General features: G+C 35.2%; 2 protein-coding genes across 4 annotated transcripts in view; one reads left to right on the top strand and one right to left on the bottom strand.

Moving 5' to 3' along the window:
- Positions 1 to 23,030, bottom strand: part of ADGRL2 (adhesion G protein-coupled receptor L2) — a 691,023-nt gene that overhangs the window by 230,448 nt on the left and 437,545 nt on the right. For all 3 annotated transcript variants that reach the window (XM_063624182.1, XM_063624180.1, XM_063624187.1), the window contains one exon: positions 2,761 to 2,802. The gene's annotated coding sequence lies outside the window, so the exon portion shown is untranslated. The remainder of the gene's footprint in view (positions 1 to 2,760; positions 2,803 to 23,030) is intronic.
- The window catches only part of LOC134734807 (transcription factor SOX-30-like), a 69,841-nt gene that overhangs the window by 38,336 nt on the left and 8,475 nt on the right, over positions 1 to 23,030 (top strand). The gene's annotated exons all lie outside the window — the stretch shown is intronic.

The raw sequence follows: 23,030 nt of genomic DNA, 5'->3' as shown, positions 1-23,030 counted from the left end.
TAACCACTCAGGAATTTTAAACCTACATATATGCTGTGTCTTACTGAAAATTATACAGCTAATCTTGGTCCCTCAATTCTTACTGTTGGTGAATAGCTGAAAATACCCTTTAACTCCTCAATGCATTCCTCCTAGTCTCTTCTAGGTTTTATAGTAATCCTTCTAGTTTGTAGCTACATAATTAGAGAAACAATTCTGTTATAATTTTATGTAAACTGATAACTAATATGATGGAAAGAAAAACTTGGGAAGCATTTATGTGAACAATATTAGATGCATGCTAGAGACTTTTTTCCTAAATTTCTCCTAAAATTTTTGGCTTAGTTCTAGAGAGCTAAAGTGTCAAGACAGTAAGATATAACTAAACTTTATATATTTATGCTAAGTTCTGCCCTATAATAAATTGCTCTTGAGCAGAATTTTTAATATCAAAAATATTCTAATAGTGCCATTTATTATTAATATAATAAATGATTTATTAACATTATTTTAGGTTGAAAGCAATTTTTTGATAAAATTTCTTTATATTTGCCTAGTTATCTACTTTTTTTTTTTTTTTTTATGGAGTCTCACTCTGTCACCCAAGCTGGAGTGCAGTGGTGCAATCTCCGCTCATTGCAACGTCCACCTCTTGGGTTCATGGGATTCTTCTGCCTCAGCCTCCTAAGTAGCTGGGACTACAGGCGTGAGCCACCAAGCCTGGCTAATTTTTGTTTCTTTGTGTTTTGTTTTGTTGTTGTTTTTTTGATACAGAGTCTCACTGTCGCCCAGGTTGGAGTGCAGTAGCAGGATCCCGGCTCACTGCAACCTCCGCCTCCTGGGTTCAAGCAATTCCCCTGCCTCAGCCTCCAGAGTAGCTGGGATTACAGGCATGCGCCACCACACCCAGCTAATTTTGTATATTTAGTAGAGATGGGGTTTCACCATGTTAGCCAGGCTGATCTCGAACTCCTGACCTCAGGTAATCCGCCCGCCTCCGTCTCCCACAGGTGCGAGCCACCGCGCCCAGCCCCTATTTTTTAAATTTTTAGTAGAGACAGGGTTTCACCATATTGGCCAGGCTGGTCTCGAACTCCTGAACTTGTGATCTACCCACCTCAGCCTCCCTAAGTGCTGAGATTACAGGCGTGAGCCACCACACCCGGCCCTTTTTTTTTTTGAGACTCAATCTTGCTCTGTCACCGAGACTGGAGTTAGAGATGGGGTTTCACCATGTTGACCAGGCTGGTTTCAAACTCCTGACCTTAGGTGATTCACCTGCCTCGGCCTCTCAAAGTTTTGGGATTACAGGCGTGCGCTACCATGCCCAGCTGAAGATTTTTTTTTTAATTGGTTATCCAGTTGGCACAAAGAGTTATTTCCCAATTTTATATATACGTATTTATATAATAATAAATATGCTCTTTTGAATAGCTTATTATTCAAATAATGTTTTTGTTCTGGTTATAAAAATAATATCTATTTATTATAGGAAATGCAAAAAATGAAGAATTAAGACTATGAAACTACTTATATTCCCATTCTTTTGTGTACCTTTTGTGTCTTTTTTCCTTTTTTTTTTTTTTTTTTTTTTGAGATGGAGTCTGGCTCTGTCACCCAGGCTGGAGTGCAGTGGCACTCAGCCCACTGCAAGCTCCGCCTCCCGGGTTCAAGCCATTCTCCTGCCTCAGTCTCCTGAGCAGCTGGGACTACAGGGGCTCGCCACCACGCCTGGCTAATTTTTTGTATTTTTAGTAGAGATGGGGTTTCACCGTGTTAGCCAGGATGGTCTCGATCTCCTGACCTCGTGATCCGCCTGCCTCAGCCTCCCAAAGTGCTGGGATTACAGGCATGAACCACCGCGCCTGGCCTTTTGTGTCTTTTTTCTAAGCCCAAGATATACTCTCTCCTCTGTCTATATAAGCACACATGCACACAACATGTAATGTATGTAGTTCTGTACCCTGCTTTTTCACTTAACCTAACACTTTGATGTCAAAGTGAGTTTTTTTCTATAATGAGAAATTCCTTCTTTTTATAGGGAATACTCTTAAACCACTGGAAAAATAAAAGAGCATCATAGGAGACAGTAATAACTTCCTAGGAAATATCATCTTACACTGACCTTTCCCGTATAATAAGATTAATTTTTAGTATTTGAATTGTAAAGAGGTTATGATAAAGACTAAAACTAAATATTTCCTGTTTAAGTCATAAAAATATAAAGACTACAAAACTATATGTTTAACCAAAATCATATAGTGGCTAGCTTGCCTAGAAGTTATGATATATACTTTTAGAAAATAAATATTTTAAAATTCACAGATGCTGCAAAGCCCCGGTCAAACATAAATTACAATCAGTTTTTATGTAACAGTAACAATTCCAGAGGACTCTTACCAGCTCTCAATTTGTATCACAGATAACGCTTTCTTTTTCTGCTCGTGGAATGTAAACCACATTTATTTCTATATCTGTGTATATTTTTAAATAAATTACCCCAGAAAACAAAATGTTGGATATACTATGTTCAACTGCAATCCAACAGAGAAAGCAAAACCTTGTATTTCCTGTAAAAATTCTGTAGTATATTTGGCGAAAATTTTGGAATAATTATAGAATTTGAATACAGCATCCATTTATTTGCAAAAGTATAAAGTACATTATAATTATGAGATGACTCAATACATTTAGTAAATGATACTTCAATTTTATTATAACAATTCACCTTTTCTTGTTTGTGTTCAGTACTGTCAAATACAGAAAGAACTCTTTACTTACCATTCTGGGAAAGATGAAATTTTTCATTGTGCCATAAATACCCTGGAAAGTAAAGAAAATATTATTATTTATTATACCTCCATCCACAGGGATCCTAACTGCCAAATGTAATGCACCAGCAGCAAAACAAAAATAAAGTAAATCTATAGCAGAAAACACAAATCAGTGTTCTAAGAATTCTTGAACATATGTTATATGACTATGGACAGAGCTACCGTAAGATTAAGCACTTGTTTTGATAAGTACTTTCAAATACAGGAATAAACTATTTTATTTTCCACAAAAGAAATATTGTAGAATTAGGAGAACATTGTCAATAGGTTTTTTTTTCACTCAGCCCTTTAGCTTATTTGAAGTTTTTATTGAAAGAGACGAGACAGCTATACCTAAAACTCTTTAAGGGAAAATATGCTTTTCTCACATCCTGATAATTAATGCTATTAATATTGATCAGTTTTTTTAAGTATAATAAACCTAATTTGGAGAAAAATACACTGAGATCATATCTCTCTGTTAAAACTATATAATGGCTAAGGAAATTTTAATAGATATATATGAAGGAGATTTCCTTGAATTTTCTCAATAGTGATATTTCATACCTTTAGAAATTTTTTCTATTGAAGTAATTTTGGATAAACATTATGATGTGTTAAGATATCTTTGGACTCATTATTCCCAAGAAAGATACTGTTTCTGTAAATGAAAACTAGCTAAAATTTCAAACTATAAACCCTAATGTTCCTAAATTAAAAAGTTGGTTTTTGTTGTTGTTTTTGTTGTTGAAGAATAAAATCGGGATTTGAAGGATGTCCTACTTAGATTTTCACATAGAAAATACCTTCTTTTTGAGACAAATTTTCTCTTAAAAATTTGAATACTAAATATGGAAGTCAAATTCTATAATGATTCAGGAATTCTCCTTATGACACTAGTTTCAGGAAATTATTAGTTTGTATTTAATTATAAGTATTAATAATTCCTTTCAAAATTTTATATGTATTGATTTTTAATGCAAGCTCTTAATGTAAAAAAAATTTAAACACAGAAATACTTTATTTTACATGGAATTTATTCCTAAAGGATTATCAATACAATTTTGATATTATAACTCATATCAATCTGCTAAAAAAAAAAAACTATTTTTAAGCACCAGCTCCTGAAGAGGGCAGCACGTTCTAGATATTATTGAATTCTAAGCTCAAATGTGACAGCTTTGGCTTTAGTATACTTTTTTTAAGAACTAGAGGGGAAAACATTGATATTTTTTATAGATGTCAGTCCCCATGATATAATAAACCAGCAGAAAGTCTAGGCAGACCAAGGTCAAAACTGTATTTGATTATTAAAAGAGAACACATTCAAATTAGACACCTAAAGCAATGTATTTAGAAAAGAAACAAAATACTAGTAAGGAGACGTTCCATGAGGAATGTGTTTTATCTTAATACTGTAGATAACTTTTTCTATTGGCAGTGCATTGACTGTCAAAACTACTAAAGGGGTTAGATTTAATTATCTCACTTCTTGCACATTTCATCTCAATTGCTATGGCAACATTCAGTTGCCTCAGCAGCTATGCACACTTTAATCAGATATTTCCTCCTCATTTCTCTATGAGCCAAACTGTGTAGTCAAATTTACAACCAAGTCCTGATGAATCTGATAACACCTCTTACAATTTAATGGGCAACTTGCCTCCACCCACACATATAAATGTTTTCAGAGAGGCTTATAACTATTGGACAAGTATAAGACTTGATAAGAATATATGTTTGGACTTTCCTACTTCACTGATTTAAAAAAGAATTTTTTTTGCTCTTTTCTCTACCATTTCTTTTTTTAGAAGTTTTTCACCAATTTGAAACTCACTCCAGCCAGTCACTACCTTGGGTCCCCTATCCTCACTAGGAGAGTGCATGAGTAAAGAAACAACCTCCAGTGTTCAAATGTCAATTCTCATCAACAAGTCTATTGAATTATTTACCTTTTATCTGAACATACTTGGAACTGGCACATCAAAGAGCCATTTTTTATTTCTTGAATACAGGTCAGAGAAGGAAGGAAAATAAAGATAAGGCAAAATCTGATACAGGAGGAAAACTGTAGAATATTATACTTAAACAGATGTCCAAGCATGAAGGAAATTTGGTCAAGCTTCAGTAATACAGAAGTTTTAATGAGAAGTAAAAGCATAATGCGTTAAGTTGTTGATGACACTTTGGTGAATATTAAACATCTACATTGTTGGACAAATCATCACTTTAGTATTTGGTAAAAGACTAGAAAAAACTTTTGTGGACATATAAGGAATATTCAAACTGTCCTGAATTCTGATTTAAAATGTTAGTTAATTATACTTTCATAAATGTTATGAATTTTGCAAGTAGTAACTAAATTTTAATTTGATACTGTGTAGTAAACATTTTTTAAACTCTAAGAAGCAACGTGATCTAAGGTCTTTCTAACAGTTTTAATGGCTGCTAAAATTTGTATTTAGATAGCAATCATTTTTATCCTGAAGTTGTGATAGTTCTCTGGTGAGAAGTTTGACTCCAGTAGCTGACAGTAATATTTCAGCATGTTTTTTCAATCACCACTTAGTAGTTTCTAGTAATATTTTCATTAAGAGGCAACCAAAAAGATGCTTTCTGTAGCTGGATTTATCACTCTGATGTGTAAAGAGCAAATTCTAGATTATGTCTTATGTATTACAGATGGCTAATTACAGCAATCAAAATCTAATCAAACCTTTAAAAGATTGTATTTAAGTGCAGGTCTTATATATTTTTAACTATAATTGAGGTCAGTATTAGCAGACTGTATTCAAAATGTGGTTATTGAAAAGCTAACTTCTCATTAATGATACCGTTTGGAAGTCCTGTAACCTTAGGAGTAGCAGAAGGAATAAGAGAAGTTTCATTAAAAATATATATACATATAAAGGAAGCATGGAACCTATCTTCAAATATTTGAAGGTCTTTTTATGTAATGGAGACAGTAAATGTCTTAGAAAACTAAGACAAATGGTAGGAGTTCCTAAGAATTGGATTCCAGCTCTGTATTTAAAACTTGAAAACAATTAAGATAGCTTAAACAATGGCATAAGCCATGAAGCAGCAATTCCTTTGTGTAGGCATATTCCATGAAATGTTAGCATATGAACTCTTTATTTTCTGTTCTTAAATTCTGAGACAACATTGTAGAAAAGGTGATAGAACCACGCCACAGATTTAGATCTAGGAATTAAGGTGAGCCACTTCTTAATGAATTTTTCAAATACCAATGCTTTATGTTAGTATGGAAACCTAGCAATGAACTGCAAACAGCATATTCAGCAGCAAGTTGGCAAATCCTACTCTGGAGAAACAGACTAAATGAGAAAAACAAACAGGTCTTAGTGAAGTTATCTAAAACCTCCAAGGAGTCATATAAATCAGCCCTAACTGGCATTCATTCAAGAACCTCAGGAGATGCCAGGGAGTGAGTAGAGGTGAGGAATGAGTTCCCCTTTCAGTCTTGACTTGGCTCTTGTACCTAAAACTGGGGTGCCGCCAGACAACACTTATGCTGCTGCTTATGTTAGACTTGTTCTCTGGATGAAAGGAAGATTTTGGCACCATCCTCAAACTCTGTGTTCACTTAAGAAATAATAATTGCTCAATGAAGGGCCCAGAGCTTTTCTTCTGTATCCAGAGGAATTAAAAGTTGAAGACAAAATTGCACTTCATGTGGGAAAGCTCATCTTCAGCAAGAATGCTGAATAAGATAAAGGAACGTTGTAACCAATTTGAAGGTTATAAATATAAAGTAGTTGCTGATTCTTGAATCAAAGTAATGTGCATTTTTCATGTAACATTAGATCTTGTAAAGTTCTAGTTTATGTTCCTTGGAAATCGTGTTTTTACTTAGTTTGGTTGTGAAGTTTCCTTGTGTGACTCCACTCCTGAATCACACTGAAGGAACCAAGGGGCTTACTGACTGTCTTGCACAGTATCTAATCTTACTGTACTCCAGTGCCGCCGCTTGGAGCTTGTGCCCTTTCAAAGACTGGCTATCTGCCTAAGCATCTGTTTCTACCTAAAGAGCTGGTGAGTAGTTTTGCAACAAGAAAAGCTAACTTTTGATAAAATAAAAACTTCAGCCGAATTAACTTTAAAGTAGTTTAATTGAGCAATGAACGATTCCTGATTCAGGCAGCCCCTAGATTCACAGCAGATTCACAGAGACTCCAGTGTAGCCACGTGACAGAAGAAGATTTATAGACAAAAAAGGGAAATGATGTACAGAAATTGGCAGTGAGGTACAGAAACAGCTGGATTGGTTACAGATTGGTGTTTACCTCATTTGAACACAGTTTGAACACTTAGCAGTCTATGAGTGGCTGGAATTTGGCCGCTGTGATTGGCCAAGACTCAGTGATTGTTACAGGCTCATACTCCTAAGTCAGGTTTTCAATTTTGTCTGACTATTAATCTAGGTTACAATTCATCCACAACGACTCAAATATAGAATTACAGGGTCCTTCTCAGGCCATATGTAGTTTGCTTTAACACTTTTATTTTTACTATTAAAGAATATGGGATGTTACATACTTCATTAAGTATTTTATTTCCCCTGCCCCTCCAGACCCTTTCAAATCAAACCTTTACATTAACTTAGGTTGGTTAAAATTCCTCCTGCTGAGGTTTTGCTAGCAAATGGTCATGAAGCTTGTTTCCAAATGCTCACCCACAAAAGCTTTTACTGGCCAATTCCATTTGGTTGGCTGTACTCCAACACAGTCTCTGGTGATAGCAAACATTAGCTACAGAGAAACAGAAACTTCCATGGCACCCTGGAGGAACTTTTTGATCCAAAAGACACTCCTAGTAAACCAAAGTGTCACTACAACTTCATGAACGTTTCCTTATGTCATGATTAACAGTAGGAGGAAGGGGCGGCTGCATTTCTGAAATGGCTGTTCCACGTGTGTAAACCTAGTCCCCAACTTGAGATCAAAAAGTGTCTTCAATCAACAAGTATTTATTTAGTGCCTATCATGTCTAAAATTTAAGGAGTCAGAAAAGGACAAATAGGAGCTATTTTAAAATTCTGTTATTTGTTGAATGAATGGAGAAGGACATATTGCTGGCCTATAAAAAAAAATCACAATTATCTGCAGGATGGAAAATTAACATGAAACAATTAAAACACAACATCTCTTTGTCATGTCCCTAACAGTTAAAGTAGTTCATCTGTTTCAAACTACAAAAGATTTTAATATATTTTAACAGTATTATTTCCATTAAGTAGTTTTAACAAAAAAGCACAAATTATGTGGCTTTATGCAATATGGTCCTGCACCCTCACATCTACCCACTTGTACCTCTTGCCTATGAAACTTAAGACATCTCTACTGAACCATGATATCCCTCATTGGGAACTGACAGAGTAGGGAAAGTCTTGCATTCTTGTTTTATTGTGGCCAATGCAACAATGTCAGGTAAATAATCATAAGCATTAAGAAAATGCATATTCAATGAATAATGAATGAATGATAAAAGAAGAATGGAATTGGTGTTGTCCTAAGTGCAAGAAATATTCAACAAGATTAGTGTACTTTGAAATGGTCTTAGTTTCATGGAAGATAAGAGACTTTTCACTGGTCTTCAAGAATGGATGAGAGTTAGATAGTAGATGTGAAGGAAATAAGATATTTCCAGTGGAGTTAAGAGCATGAGCAAAGGGATTGCTTTGGATGCACAGAAATTAATGAAAAGATTTAATTCTTCTTGATAAGACTGGGTTGTATATGGATTAGTGATTCTGTTTGGTTTAGATTAAAGGATATTGTAAAGAAATGTTTCTTAAACTCGAACGTGCATACCTGGGGACCTTGTTAAAATGAAGAACCTAATTTAATAGGTCCGGATTGAGGTGTGGGATTATTTATTTCTAGCAACTTCCCAGGTGATGTTGGTGCTGATGCCATACTGTAAATTGCAAGACTGTTGAGGATCCTTGAAGCTAGATAGAGTCGTTTGGGCTTGATACAGCAGGCATTCAAAAACCACTCTATGTCCTCTAGCAGTTACAGCATGATGAAAACTGCACTTTAGGGAGATTACTGTGTCAACCTCATGAAAAGTATGCTAAAAAGAGAGAATGTAGAATAGGAAAACCAGCTGGGAGCCTGTCTACACTTTCTACGCATATTTCATAGATTTGGTGCTCAATTATCTGTTGATTGATTAGTTTGTGTGGACATGGTCAATTCAAAAGCAGTTTCTCAGTAAAATAATGGTGGTCTCAGTGACTTTTTGAAAACAAGTCAAGTTTAGGTAAAACACATGGGGAATCCATGAATGCTCTTTCCCTCCTCTCCATCTGGAAAAACTGTATTCATACTTTAAAAGACTTGAAATGTTAACTCTTCTGTTCTTATCATAGTATAAAATTATAATTATGCCCTTATATGTATCTCTCACATATATAATAATGATAATGATAATTAGCAATAGTAGCAAACTAGTGCTTTGAGTGCTTATTAGTAGTGCCAGGCAGATTGCTAAATAATTTTTATAATGAAGTCTTCATTCCATTGCTGTGACAAATACTACAATTATCACCCCATATATGAAGATATATATATATACATATATCTTCATATATGTATTTAAATATATATATCTTCATATACATATTTAAATATATATATCTTTAAATCTATATATATATCTTTAAATATATATATATAAACACACATATATATCTTTAAATCTATTTTGAAAGAGAACTTGTGTGCCCTAATATTCTAATATTGTGTTGGGTATGTACCAGTAAATATATTTATTTAGAGAATCATCACAATGTGTTCTAAGAAGTCACAAATTTCTTAGTGTAGCTTCTATTTTTGCTTGATATTTTCACCTTTGTTCCTTATCTCCAATAATTATAACAATGGCTAGCAATTAGTGTTTCCTATCTTTCAGGTACAAATTTAAGCAATTAACACGCATTGTCTCATTAAATGCTCATAAAAATTTGGGTGTTATTATTACCCCCATTTTATATATGAAGAAAAAGAGGCACAAAGAAATTAGTATGTCTAAGTTTCCAAAGCTACAAAGTAAGAAAGTTGGATGTTGAACCTACTACACTGTGTTATTGAAAGAAAGAAAAAAAGAAAGAAAGAGAGAGGAAGGAAGGAAGGCAGGAAGGCAGGAAGGGAGGAAGGGAGGGAGGGAGGGGGAAGGAAGGGAAGGGAAGGGGAAGGAAGGGAAGGGAAGGGGAGGGGAGGAAAGGGAAGGGAAGGGAGAAAGAAGAGAGAGAAAGAAAAAGGGAGAAAGAAAAGAAAAAGGAAAGAAAGAAAGAAAAGAAAAAGAGAGAGGGAGGGAGGGAAGAAAGAGGAAGGAAAGAAGGAAGGAAAGGGGGAGGGAGAGGAGGGGAGAAGGGGGAGGAGAAGGAGGAGGAGGAGGACGAGGAGGAGGAGAAAATAAGTCGGCATGGTGGCTCACGTGTTGTCTCATTTGATGCTCATAATAATTTGGGTGTTATTATTACCCCCATTTTATATATTAAAAAAAGAGGCACAAAGAAATTGGTATGTCTAAGTTTCCAAAGCTACAAAGCAAGAAAGTTGGATTTTGAACCTGTGTTATTGAAAGAAAGAAAAAAAGAAAGAGAGAGAGGAAGGAAGGGAGGGAGGGAGGGAATCTATGAAATCCAAAGGAGGGAGGGAGGGAGTCTATTAAGTCAAAGAAGCCTTATTGTCATTTTTTAGTTTCTATCAGCACACCACCATGACAGATCAGGAGGAAGTACCTGCTGGCTGGCCGATGTGTAGTCATGGGATAAAATATTTTCCATGAAGGACCCCGCTCCCCTTGTCTTCTCTCCAGTGACACTCCAAATCCCTTAGACCACAACTCATTCTCACGATAGACTAAAGAATATTCCCTCAAAACATGCACCATCATATATTGAAAAGATAGTCTCCTTTCAACATTTGCCTTTACGGAAAGACATTCAGCTTCTGGGATTCCTTGCTGGTATTAGGAGTAATAACGACAACCTTCCAGATATTTGAAGTGTTTGATATGATAGAAATTGTTACTTGACTGATCAACTAAAAAACAGATCAAAACCAAATAGAATATTTGCTTATTCCACTTTATGAGCTTACATTCTAATCTAAATTTTTAATATTTAAATTCCAAATTGACAAACTGGATATCCTAATATCATAATTTCTGAAATTATGTACTTTTGTATTTTGCTTTAAAGAAAATTATTCTATTTTCTCAAACATATCAATATACTTTTGGGCAAATAAATCTTCGATAGTATATTCAACCCTACTCCATAAATTTACTTGATGCTCTAATTTTACCTGTGTTTGTTACATACTGATATGGTTTGGCTCTGTGTCTCCACCCAAATCTCATCTTGTAGCTTCCATATTTCCCACGTGTTGTGGGAGGGACCCAGTGCGAGATGACTGAATCATGGGGGCAGGTATTTCCCATGCTATTCTCATGATAGTGAATGGGTCTCTCGAGATCTGATGGTTTTAAAAACGGGAGTTTCTCTGCACGAGCTCTCTCTTGCCTGCCACTATCCACATTAAGATGTGACTTGCTCCTCCTTGCCTTCTGCCATGATTGTGAGGCCTCCCCAGCCACGTGGAACTGTGAGTCCAATTAAACCTCTTTTTTTTGTAAATTGCCCAGTCTCGGGTATGTCTTTATCAGCAGCATGAAACTGGACTAATACACACACCTAGATATTGATAACATGAATAGATACAGCGATGTCTTCGGTACCATTCTAGCACATTCCTCATGTACGGCCTGCATAGCCTGTTCTTGTTGGAATTCACTACAAGTTTACACAGCTAGGAAACAATGTAATCCATTATTTGCTGTGCTCTTTTAAAATAGTTGTATTATAGCAATGTAAGAAATACAAAAATGTTACCTGTCCACATATTATTTCTACTAAATTTTCTTTCTCTAGGGAAGTATCATTTTTGGTTTAAATAATATTTGTTGCTATTTTAATACCTACTGTAGCTATTTGGCTTCTTCATACTAAAGGACGTATATTAAAAGGCCTTTAATATAAGACAAAAGAAAACAGAAAACCAACTGGGCACAGTGGCAAATGGCTGTATCCCAGCAACATGGCAAAACCCTGTGTCTACAAAAATTAGCCAGGTGTGGTGGCAAGGACCTGTAGTCCCAGCTACTCAGGAGGCTAAGGTGGGAGGATCACCTGAGCCCAGGGAGGTCGAGGCTGCAGTGAGCCATGATCATGCCACTGCACTCTGTGAGACTCTTGTTTCAAAAAAAGAAGGAAAGAAACAGAAAACCATTACTATAACTATCAGTACCAAATGTCTAAGAGATCATAATTGTTTTCATTGGAACTGTCATAAAGTATATATACTGCCTTTTTTCTTTCATTATTATAATGCTGTAGTTTTAAAGAGTGGAGATGGAGAGAGCCCTCTGCTTTCTACACCTCAAAATGCGTCTTAATCTATTTGGGCTGCTATAACAAAATGTCATCAAATGGGTGACTTATAAACAAGAGAAACGTATTTTTCAAAGTTCTGGAGGCAGGGAAGTCCAAGATCAAGTGCCTGCACATTCAGTGTCTGGCAAGAGCACTTCCTCTTGGACTTCCTCACAGAGATAGCTTCCTTCTCACTTTAATGTCACATGGTGGAAGGGGCACGAGATCTGTCTCTTTATAAGGCCACTAAGCCCTTTCATTAAGGCTCCACCCTTATGACCTAATCACCTCCCAAAGGCCTCACCTCTTAACCATCACATCTAAGATGAAGACTGTAACATATGAATTTGGGGGGAAACATAAACATTCAGACCATAGCAAACTGTATTATAAAACTTTATAACATACAAAAGACTTTTGTCTAAACTAATCTGAAAACTATTCCAGGATTATGACAACATGTCATGGAAGATGTTGAATTTGAATAAAATTTTATTATTTTCTTATTTTGAAACAATCTTAAATCACAAAACTGTTGTAATGACAAATCACATTTTTACAGAATTATTTGAGAGTAATTTGTCAACATGATAAGATACTTATTATTCCCAAATACTTTAACGTATTTTTTTCTACAAACAAGGATATTTTCCTTTATAACTGAAATACAACCACCCATATCAGAAAGTTAATACTGATAATACTGATACATCACTATAATCCTCAGATCCCCTTCAAATTTTGCCACTTATGTTAATAATGTATTTTATAACAAAATGATCCAGTCCGCAATCAAGCATTAAATTTAATTATTATGCATTTTCAGTCTTTCAATCTGAAAGATTTCCTTAGTTTTACCATGGCTTTCATGAATTTGACAGTTTTGAAGATTGTGAGTTAGTTTGTTTTGTAAGATGCTCCTTGTTTACGTTTCTCTTTTGTTTTCTCATTATTAGATTCAGGTTTCCTCTCTTTGGCAGAAAAATCACAAAAGTGATGCTATGTTCATTTCATAGCAATCTATCAGGTGGCACATTACTCATGATGTGAATATTGATCTCATGATTAAGGTGATGACTGTATAATTGCTCTTTTCCTCCTTTTTATAAGTATATTGCAGGGAAGTAGAGTAACTTTCTACTTATTTATTTATTTATTTATATATGTCAGAGTGGACTCATGGATATTCCTTTTACCCAATAGATTATAATCTGCTATTACTATTATTATTCACTTTGATTTTCAAATTGTCCCAGATATGGTCAGTATGATCCTCTTCTGTCTGATCTCTTTCTTTGACATGTCCCTGGCATTGTTTTAATACTTCCATGTTTCAGCACAGTAATATATTCCAGACTCATTTTGTATTTTTCATGCCCCAGCCCTGGAATCAGCTATTTCTCTAAGGAGTCTTAATTTCTTTTAGATGAGGTCGTTACTGAGAAACCAAGATCTGGGATGTAGGTGTGCCCATTGTTTTGGGGCTGTCATTATTCTCAGGATCCAGAACCAAGGAGATACATACATATAAAAATCCATTTATCTATCCATCCACATATTACATTGATATTTATTTCCATATATATCCATATCTATGAAACACTGCTTCCTCTACTTCCAAACCAGCACCACAGGGTCCAGTGTAGTTTCTCTGTTTTTTTTTTTTTTTTTTTTTTTTTAAATGGAGTCTTGCTCTGTTGCCCAGGCTAGAGTGCAGTGGCACCATCTTGGCTCACTGCAACCTCCACCACCTGAGTTCAAGCAGTTCTCTCCCTCAGCCTCCCAAGTAGCTGGGACTACAGGCACCTGCCATCACGCCTGGCTAATTTTTTGTATTTTTAGTAGAGATGGGGTTTCACCATCTTGGCCAGGCTGCTCTTGAAATCCTGACCTTGTGATCCAGCCCTGTCGGCCTCCTAAAGTGCTGGGATTACAGGCGTGAGCCACCTGGCCCAGCCGTAGTTTCTGTCTCTTAATATTTGTAACAACTTGTCTGACAATGAAACAACTGTCTCCTGTTATTTTTAATATGTTTACTTTTTGATCAACCATCCTAAGTGTAACCAATATCCTATTGCTGTTAAGCATCTGACCCTTCCCATTCAGATGCTCTGCTCAGCCTATTTGAGCTCCGACACTGTTGTTTAGGCTACTAAGGCTCTCTGTTCACACATTACCTAGAGATTTCCACCTTATTTGTCCCAGCTTCATAGGTTAGGTGAACAGAAAGATAGAAAAAGAAGAGAATGAGAAGAAATTGAGATACTTTTGAAAAAGCTTGTCTGCTATGTAGATTCTAATGCTATTGTGTATCACATACTTAATTGAAAATTTTTCTTTTTATTTGAGAAACTAAAAAAATTCTAACTAGACTTCACATATTTGACAAATATTTATTGAGTGCCTACTCTGTGCCAGTATAATAAATTTTAGTAAAAACCCAATTAACTGCAGTTCTCAATTAATCAATATATTTTACTTACTGGCTTGTTTCTCAGGGAAATTGGCCAATTATAAGCAACTACATTCAGACTGAAGATTTATTCAAAAGAGGGTCAGTCATGAAGTCAGTATGAATTTCACTCCAATTCCCATACTTATATATTACCTTATATGATGAGAAATTACATTCAAAATTATGAACCTAAAAAAGACTATGAAACTCACTATTGAAATATTGCTGTGCTAACTACAGACATTTTAGAAATCTTTTCAACAAATATAGTTTTATTCAATTAACCATAAAATTATATTCTCAAAGCATCCAATTTCTAGTTTATGTATTCATTTAACAAACATTTATAATACATCAATATATTCCAGGCACTGTTCAAGAAAATAAAAATCTCTCAAAGTTCCTGTTCTGATGGAGCTTACCATCTAGTAACAGGAAAAAAGACAATCAACAAGCAATAGCAATATGTGGTATGCCAGGTTATTAATGTTACTAGGAAGGAAAATGAAGAAAAATGAGAGAACAGAGCATGAACAAGTAGAAGTAATGGTAGATGTGCTGTCTTCAATGGTTAGTTTAGTTTTTTCATGTCATCAGTTTATCACTTATTTGGTAAGAGTCTCTTATGATGAGAAATATATTGTTCTCATATTTGCTTGCTGTTTTTCTTTCATATGTTTGGGTCAAATATGGAGCAGACTCTTAACTGTCTAAATCATTTTGTAAGGTCTGGAAAGATAGCAATCAAAATGGTAAATTAGGGAAGGTAGAAGGGAAAGAGAGTTAGTTGAGGTAACAGTTTGAGTGGAATTTTTAAGGTAAAAAAGAAAATGTTTTATATTGATTGGATTTTCCATGTGCGTTACATTATCTTCATAATTTTAAAATCTATTTTTATTTATTTTTTTTTATTTATTTTTTTTTTATTATACTTTAGGGTTTTAGGGTACATGTGCACAATGTGCAGGTTTGTTACATATGTATCCATGTGCCATGTTGATTTCCTGCACCCATTAACTCGTCATTTAGCATTAGGTGTATCTCCTAATGCTGTCCCTCCCCCCTCCCCCCACCCCACAACAGTCCCCGGAGCGTGATGTTCCCCTTCCCGTGTCCATGAGTTCTCATTGTTCAGTTCCCACCTATGAGTGAGAACATGCGGTGTTTGGTTTTTTGTCCTTGCGATAGTTTACTGAGAATGATGTTTTCCAGTTTCATCCATGTCCCTACAAAGGACACGAACTCATCATTTTTTATGGCTGCATTATAGCTGTTCTGCTTCAAACAGTATGCTGGAAGAATTCAAATGTCCTAGAATAAGAATGAGGCCAGGCACAGTGTCTCACCCCTATAATCTCAGCACATTGGGAGGCCAAGGCGGGTGGATCACCTGAGGTCAGGAGTTCAAGATCAGCCTGGCCAACATGGTGAAACCCTGTCTCTACTAAAAAGACAAAAATTAGCTAGGTGTGGTGGCACACACCTGTGATCCCAGATACTTGGGAGGCTGAGGCAGGAAGATCATTTGAACCCAGGAGGTGGAGGTTGCACTGAGCCGAGATCATGCCACTGCACCCCAGCCTGGGTGACAGAGTGAGACTTCATCTCAAAAAAACCAAAAAACAAAAAAAGGAATGAATGAAAAATAAGAGACTGAGATAGACAAAAAAAGTTATCATTCATTAACCACTTCTCAGATAAATATGTTTCACTAACTCCCTCAAATAGTGACTCTATTTAAATAATTTAAATTGCAGATATGGTCTAAAACTCTTCTATTGTTTTCTTTTTCTTTCTTTCTTTTTTTTTTTTTTTTTTTTTTTGTTGAGAGGGAGTCTCCCTCTATTGCCAGGCTGGAGTGCAGTGGTGCGATCTCAGCTCACTGCAACGTCCGCCACCCGGATTCAAGCAATTCTCCTGCCTCAGCCTCCCGAGTAGCTGGGACTATAGGCACGTGCCCAGCTAATTTTTGTATTTTTAGTAGAGATGGGATTTCACCATGTTGGCCAGGATGGTCTCGATCTCTTGACCTCGTGATCTGCCCACCTCAGCCTACCAAAATGCTGGGATTACAGGCATGAGCCACTGCGCCCAGTCTCTTCTATTATTTTCAAACAAAAATTGGCCATTTTAGTCCTTAGCTTAATAGATGTCTACCTGTTCCAATGATACCATTATAATATAAAGAACTGATACTATTAGTTAAAAGAATAGAAAAGTAAGAATGTGAAAGTGGTTAAATTCTAGGATAGATTTGTAAGCAGAAGTTAGTAGCATCCATCTGTAAAAGAAAGAGCACCAAACAAGGAATTTTGAAACCTGGCTTAAAGTCTTCCTAGTTCTTGTTATGTAATTTTGGGCAAGCTACTCCTACTTTCTTACACCTAGTCTTATTTTTGGTAAAATGAGGATAATGTCAGCCTTTGTCTAAAGTCAGCATTTAGAAATAAGATTCCCAGAATTAAATGAAAAAATCCAATAAAAAGAAATCTACCAGTCTTATGTGTTTCTACACAAAACTTTGTCTCTTTCTGTCTCCTTCTCTCTCTCTCTTACACATGCACACATAAACATTAAAGGAAAAATTATTTTTCAGTCAAATAAAGGACTATGTTGAATACATCCTATATTATCATTTTCAAATAAATAATGTTTAAAATATAATTTGAGGCCGAGCACAGTGGCTCACACCTGTAATCGTAGCACTTTGGGAGGCCGAGGCTGGTGGGTCACCTGAGGTCAGGAGTTTGAGACTGGCCTGGGGAACATGATGAAACCCCGTCTCTACTAAAAATACAAAAAATTAGCCGAGCATGGTGGCATGCGCCTGTAATCCCAGTTACTTGGGAGGCTGAGACAGGAGAATCACTTGAACCTGGGAGGCGGAGGTTGCAGTGAGCAGAGATCACGCCATTGCACTCCAGCTGGGTGACAGAGCAAGACTCCATCTCAAAAAAAAAAAATATATATATATATATACACATACACATATACATATATGTATGTGTATATATACACATACACATACACATACACATATACATGTATATGTGTATATATACACATACACATACACATACACATATACATGTATATGTGTGTATATATACACACATACACATATACATGTATATGTGTATATATACACACATATACATGTATATGTGTATATATACACACATATACATGTATATGTGTATATATACACACATACACGTATACGTGTATGTGTGTATATATACACACATTCACGTATACGTGTATGTGTGTATATATATACACATTCACGTATACATGTATATGTGTATATATACACATTAAATATATATAATTTGAATTAGTATACTAATTCTCAGAGAGAAAAATGGCCAAAATAATGGTTGTATTATTTAAATTATTTTAAAAAGAATCTAATAATACACATACACATATATGTGTATATGTATGTAAGAGAGAGAAGGAGACAGAAAGAGACAAAGTTTTGTGTAGAAACACATATATACACATATATATATACACATATATATGTGTATATATACATATACATATACATAATATATACACATTATATGTATATAATTTGAATTGTATACTAATTCTCAGAGAGAAGAAAGGCCAAAATAATGGTTGTGTTATTTAAATTATTTTAAAAAGAATCCAATAATATTGTTTTAGTAATTATAATAATACTTTGATTTTATGTAATATTTATTCACAGGATAAAATAATATGAATTATAAACATATCATTTTTCTAGTTCATTCTCAAAGGCTTTTTATAAAATATAGATTAAACAGCTTTAAATATATTTGTTTCAGCTGGGCATGGTGGCTCATACCCAGTAATCCTAGTACTTTGGGAGGCCATGGCAGATGGATCCCTTGAGCCCAAGATTTCAAGACCAGCCTGGGCAACATGGTAAAACCCCATCTCTACAAAAAATAGAAAAATCAATCAGGTGTGGTGGTGGGCATCTGTAGTCCCAGCTACTCAGGAGGCTGAGGTGGGAGGATTTCCTGAGCCTGGAGAGGTTGAGGCTGCAGTGAGCTATGATCACACCACTGCACTCAAGCCTGGGCAACAGAGCAAGACTCAGTCTCAAAAAATTAAAAAATATATACACTTTTATTTTACTAAAATTGCCTCCATAATATTTGGCATCCTATAACTTAGTTTAATACATTATTCTTTCAATATATACCAATTTAATATATAATACACACATATTTTCAAAGGCACAATGTCTAATGAGGAATTTACAAGTTATTTTAGAAATAAAAATCAAAATGAAAACTATCCACAAAATAAATAGAATGTACAAACAAATATCTCTGAAGGTTCCTCTTATTTATCCCCATGCATTATAAGTTACATTTTATTTATTTCTTTTTGATCAAGCAGTATCTGAATCCATTAAAAAATTTCTTCTGACATATTGACATGCTTTTAAACCCCTCTTTGAATTGACAAGCCTAGCAATACTCATTCTTTTGGCCTCGAGTCATTTTATAAGATAAACAAGATCACAAGAGTATTTACTGAGACCTCACCTACAAAACTAGCCAACTACCCCCTGGATGGCAAATTTGGATGGGAGGGAGAAGCAACCCAAAGAATTTACAAGCTAGCTAATAAAATATTCAATGAGCAGCCTAGAAACCACAACGAAGCATTATATTGCAGGGTATTTGTTGTAAAGCTACATTTCCCCCCTTATAAATCCATAAATGATATTTATGCTTTTCACATAAATTTATATTCAAAGGTAGAACCCTATTATCTGTCACAGTGTTATTGTGAATGAAATGAGATCGTATTTACGTGAATAACAATAAGAGTGTACTAACAGCTAGACTCTGTTTGCGTACATTGATCCATTTAATCCTTATGACTCTATAGGATAGGTATTAGATTGAATCATATGAAATTGCCATTTCTGTTGACTATCGGCAAAACTCTGTTTCAACCTAATACCCCCTATTTCTCCCATTTTATAATTGAGGAAACTGAGTAACTTGCCTAAGAAGAATAATTGTTTTTCCTATCTTACAAATGAGGAAGCTGATGCTCAAGAAAGCATACGTGACTTTTCCAAGAATGCACAGCTGTGTGCTTCTCAGAGAGAAAGATCAAGAGAGAGAATATCTGAAGATGCACTTCGTAAATTTCATTGTGCTATAAAAAAGGTAAACTATTTTTGTTATTATTAAGTCTTTTCTCCCTAACTCCACATTGGGTCTTTTATTGCTCAACAGCCAAGGATTACCAGGGAAGGATGCCACTAGTTATCAAGACAGAAGTCTCTCATATTTGTCATCTTCTGAGATGATTCCCTCTCTGAAATGACATGGCGACTTGCAATCCCCCATCCCTTGTTTTTCTGTTGTCAACTCCGTCCTCAATGATGAGGCACTGGAGTACTTTGGTTTGTTCTCAAATTATTTCCTTCTGTGCTTGGAACAAATGAGTTGCAAGGGCTATTGGGAATAATATTTTAAACAATGAAACATTGTCATCTCTCAAGTAGTACATGAAACATATTCTTCAAACATAATTTCATATGAGCTTATTTGAGCTGGAAATAGAGGCAGTTTAGAAAATATACACAGCAAAAGAAAGAGGAACCTAAATATGGACATCCAGTTGTTCTGTTTTGCTCTTCCACTCTATTTTCACGAGTGTGTCATCTTCTCCCTTGTGGTAAGAGGCACTTTGATACACTAATTTTGAGCAGTATTTGGTGCACTGAAATAAGTCCAGGAGAGACAATCTTCAGCCCTGGAGTAGAGAACACTAAGATCTTTCTCAACTTCTCACCATCTGCTGCCTTTCCAAAGAAGTACTTAAATACTATTGCTAGTTTATTTATAAAAATTCCACCTGCAAAAGTAACATTTTATCCTTATGGTTCTCCAGGACACAGAGAGCATAGTGGTTACCAGTGCCCGAATCAGGAGCCAATCTGTGTTCAAAATCAGACACAAACTGTGTTTGAAACTTCTGTCACTCACCTACCTGTGTGACTTTGAGCAAGTTGTTTTATATCTCTATTCATTGGTTTTTCATTTGTAAAATGGGGATTATATTAGTTCCTACTCCATATAGTTTACAAGTACTTTAAATGGGATAATGTAAGTAGTGTTTAGAATATTGCCAAACATGCTCAATATTTTAATGGATAGTGATTTCTCATGAAATTGTGAGCATGTCTTAATTTAAGATTTAGAAACACAAGTGTTTTTGTCTGCTCATAGAATGCTTAAACATCTATCAGGAATTTAGGTTCATTTCCTTAAAAATTGATTCATCACACTCTTTGCAAGTATCTTATTCTCCTACTTTATTTCCTAGGTATATCTTTAGCTTCCCACTTCCCACCATTTATATCCCATCTTAGTTTTCCCACAGTAAGTACATTTGATCACCAGCTACATCTATCCTTGTCCTTTCCCTTCCTTCAACGTTGGCATGCATTTAATTGCTTATCTTTATCACTTATGATAACTGCTATATTACAAAAATAGACATCAAATGCTGACATAGGTTAGCAATGCTGGGCACTTTTCAAAGCACAGAAAAACTGTGCCCTACAATTAAAGCTGGTGAACTAGAGACACATAGAAAAACAAATTAAGATCCACTCACCACCACATATATGTGGTTACGACAGTGGAAAATTGCATGTGAACATCATACACGGTAATAGGGGAGCTTTGCACTGGAGAAAAAAGTAAAATGTGAGTTATAAGTCACAGTAGGTTAATAGACGACTGCTAGCTCTAATTTGCTCATTTTCTTATAGAACCTTTAATTACTTCATTTCTAATGCACTTACATTTGCCAGTAGTAGTCTTTTTTATTCTTCTAATAATAGTTCCTAAGGTACATCCTATAAATTGTCCCTTTCCTTTTCCTCTCTTTCCTCTCTTTAAACAATTCTGAGAAATGGAGGAAAAAAATGTGAACTGTAATTTTAAATAACTTCTTTGGATTAATACACGTGCCAAAAAAAAAAAAATTCTGTCATTAGCACTCTGCTTTCCTGCCCCCATAAGAATGTCCCTATTCTTATACATGCCAATTTATCAGCTGCAGCCATTGCTGCTGACCTGCCGTTTTCCATTAAGGCACCAACTCTAGACAAACAAGCCCTCTCCATTCATTCCCTACATTCTTTACTTCTTTAACTTGTTCTAATTCCAGGTTTGCTCTAAGGACCCTCAATTTCAAAACCCTTCATTAGGCTGGAGGAAAGTACTTCAAACTTTCTGTTTCCTTTTACTCTGTAAAAGGCTAGCTTTCTCCCTAAACTCATTTGTTCAGTTTTGTCTCTTAGCTTCCTTACCTCTTACATCACTCTTTTGCAAGAATGGTGCCTTAAAAAAAATTCTCTAAGCCCTGTCCCTCTTGTCTTTAAGATGCTTCTGCAAATCTCACCTCTCGATTAAGTGGAAGAGATAAGTGTTAGTACTGAACTTGCCCAACAATTTAAGTGATGACTATTCTATATTTGATAAAACAGCAACAACTCACAATTTAGAAATTCTGGGAAAAGCAATGGCTTGGAGACAGAGAAAAATTTGTGGTAAGACTGACTCTGTGGCAAATATTAATAATTAAATATAAAAAGAATAGAATTTTTTTCTTGCAAATATAGAGACATTCATTCAGTTATGCATTCATTCATATCATAAACTTTCCTAATCTCTTAGTATGCTAGGGGCTGGAATGATAATCACAATCACAACAGGAAAAATGTCTCTTTCTGGAGTGTTCATTTATGGAATAAGTTTTTGTTTCAGTTCTTTCCTTGCATTCTTAACTCTTCACATGATGCCAAAAGAAGGAATTTGCATCTTTTGAAGGCAAAATATACAAATAAGACGTAACACACTTGATTTTAAATGTTGAATTCAATGTCATCACTCTCAAAATCTTTAATCAGAGTAGCCTGAAGTATGATAGTAAAAGGATGGATTTGAAAATTGAAATGTTTTCTTCCCTCTTTTTCCTTTTCTCTTTTTTCCACTAATGGAAGAACAGTACAAGAGCTTAGCAATATGAAGAAAAGAGGGATAGCCATGTATTAGATAACAGACCTTTAATGAGTGAAGTTGTTTATGATTCCTAAGGAAGCTACACTTAAACAAATTATGTTTCATATGTTTTTATAGATTTGATTTAAAACATCCTTTTATGCCCCGCGAACTAGGTAGGAAACATACTATTCCCAGTTTAAAAGAGAAAAAAATTTAAAGAAATCATACGGCTAGTAGACAAAGCCAGGATTGAAGCTAAAACAGGATTTCCAAATCCT

Source organism: Symphalangus syndactylus, chromosome 12, assembly GCF_028878055.3.
Source record: "Symphalangus syndactylus isolate Jambi chromosome 12, NHGRI_mSymSyn1-v2.1_pri, whole genome shotgun sequence".
Taxonomy (NCBI): Eukaryota; Metazoa; Chordata; class Mammalia; order Primates; family Hylobatidae; genus Symphalangus; species Symphalangus syndactylus.
Note: the sequence above shows the minus strand (reverse complement) of the source record. Positions and strands in the feature narration are given on the sequence as shown.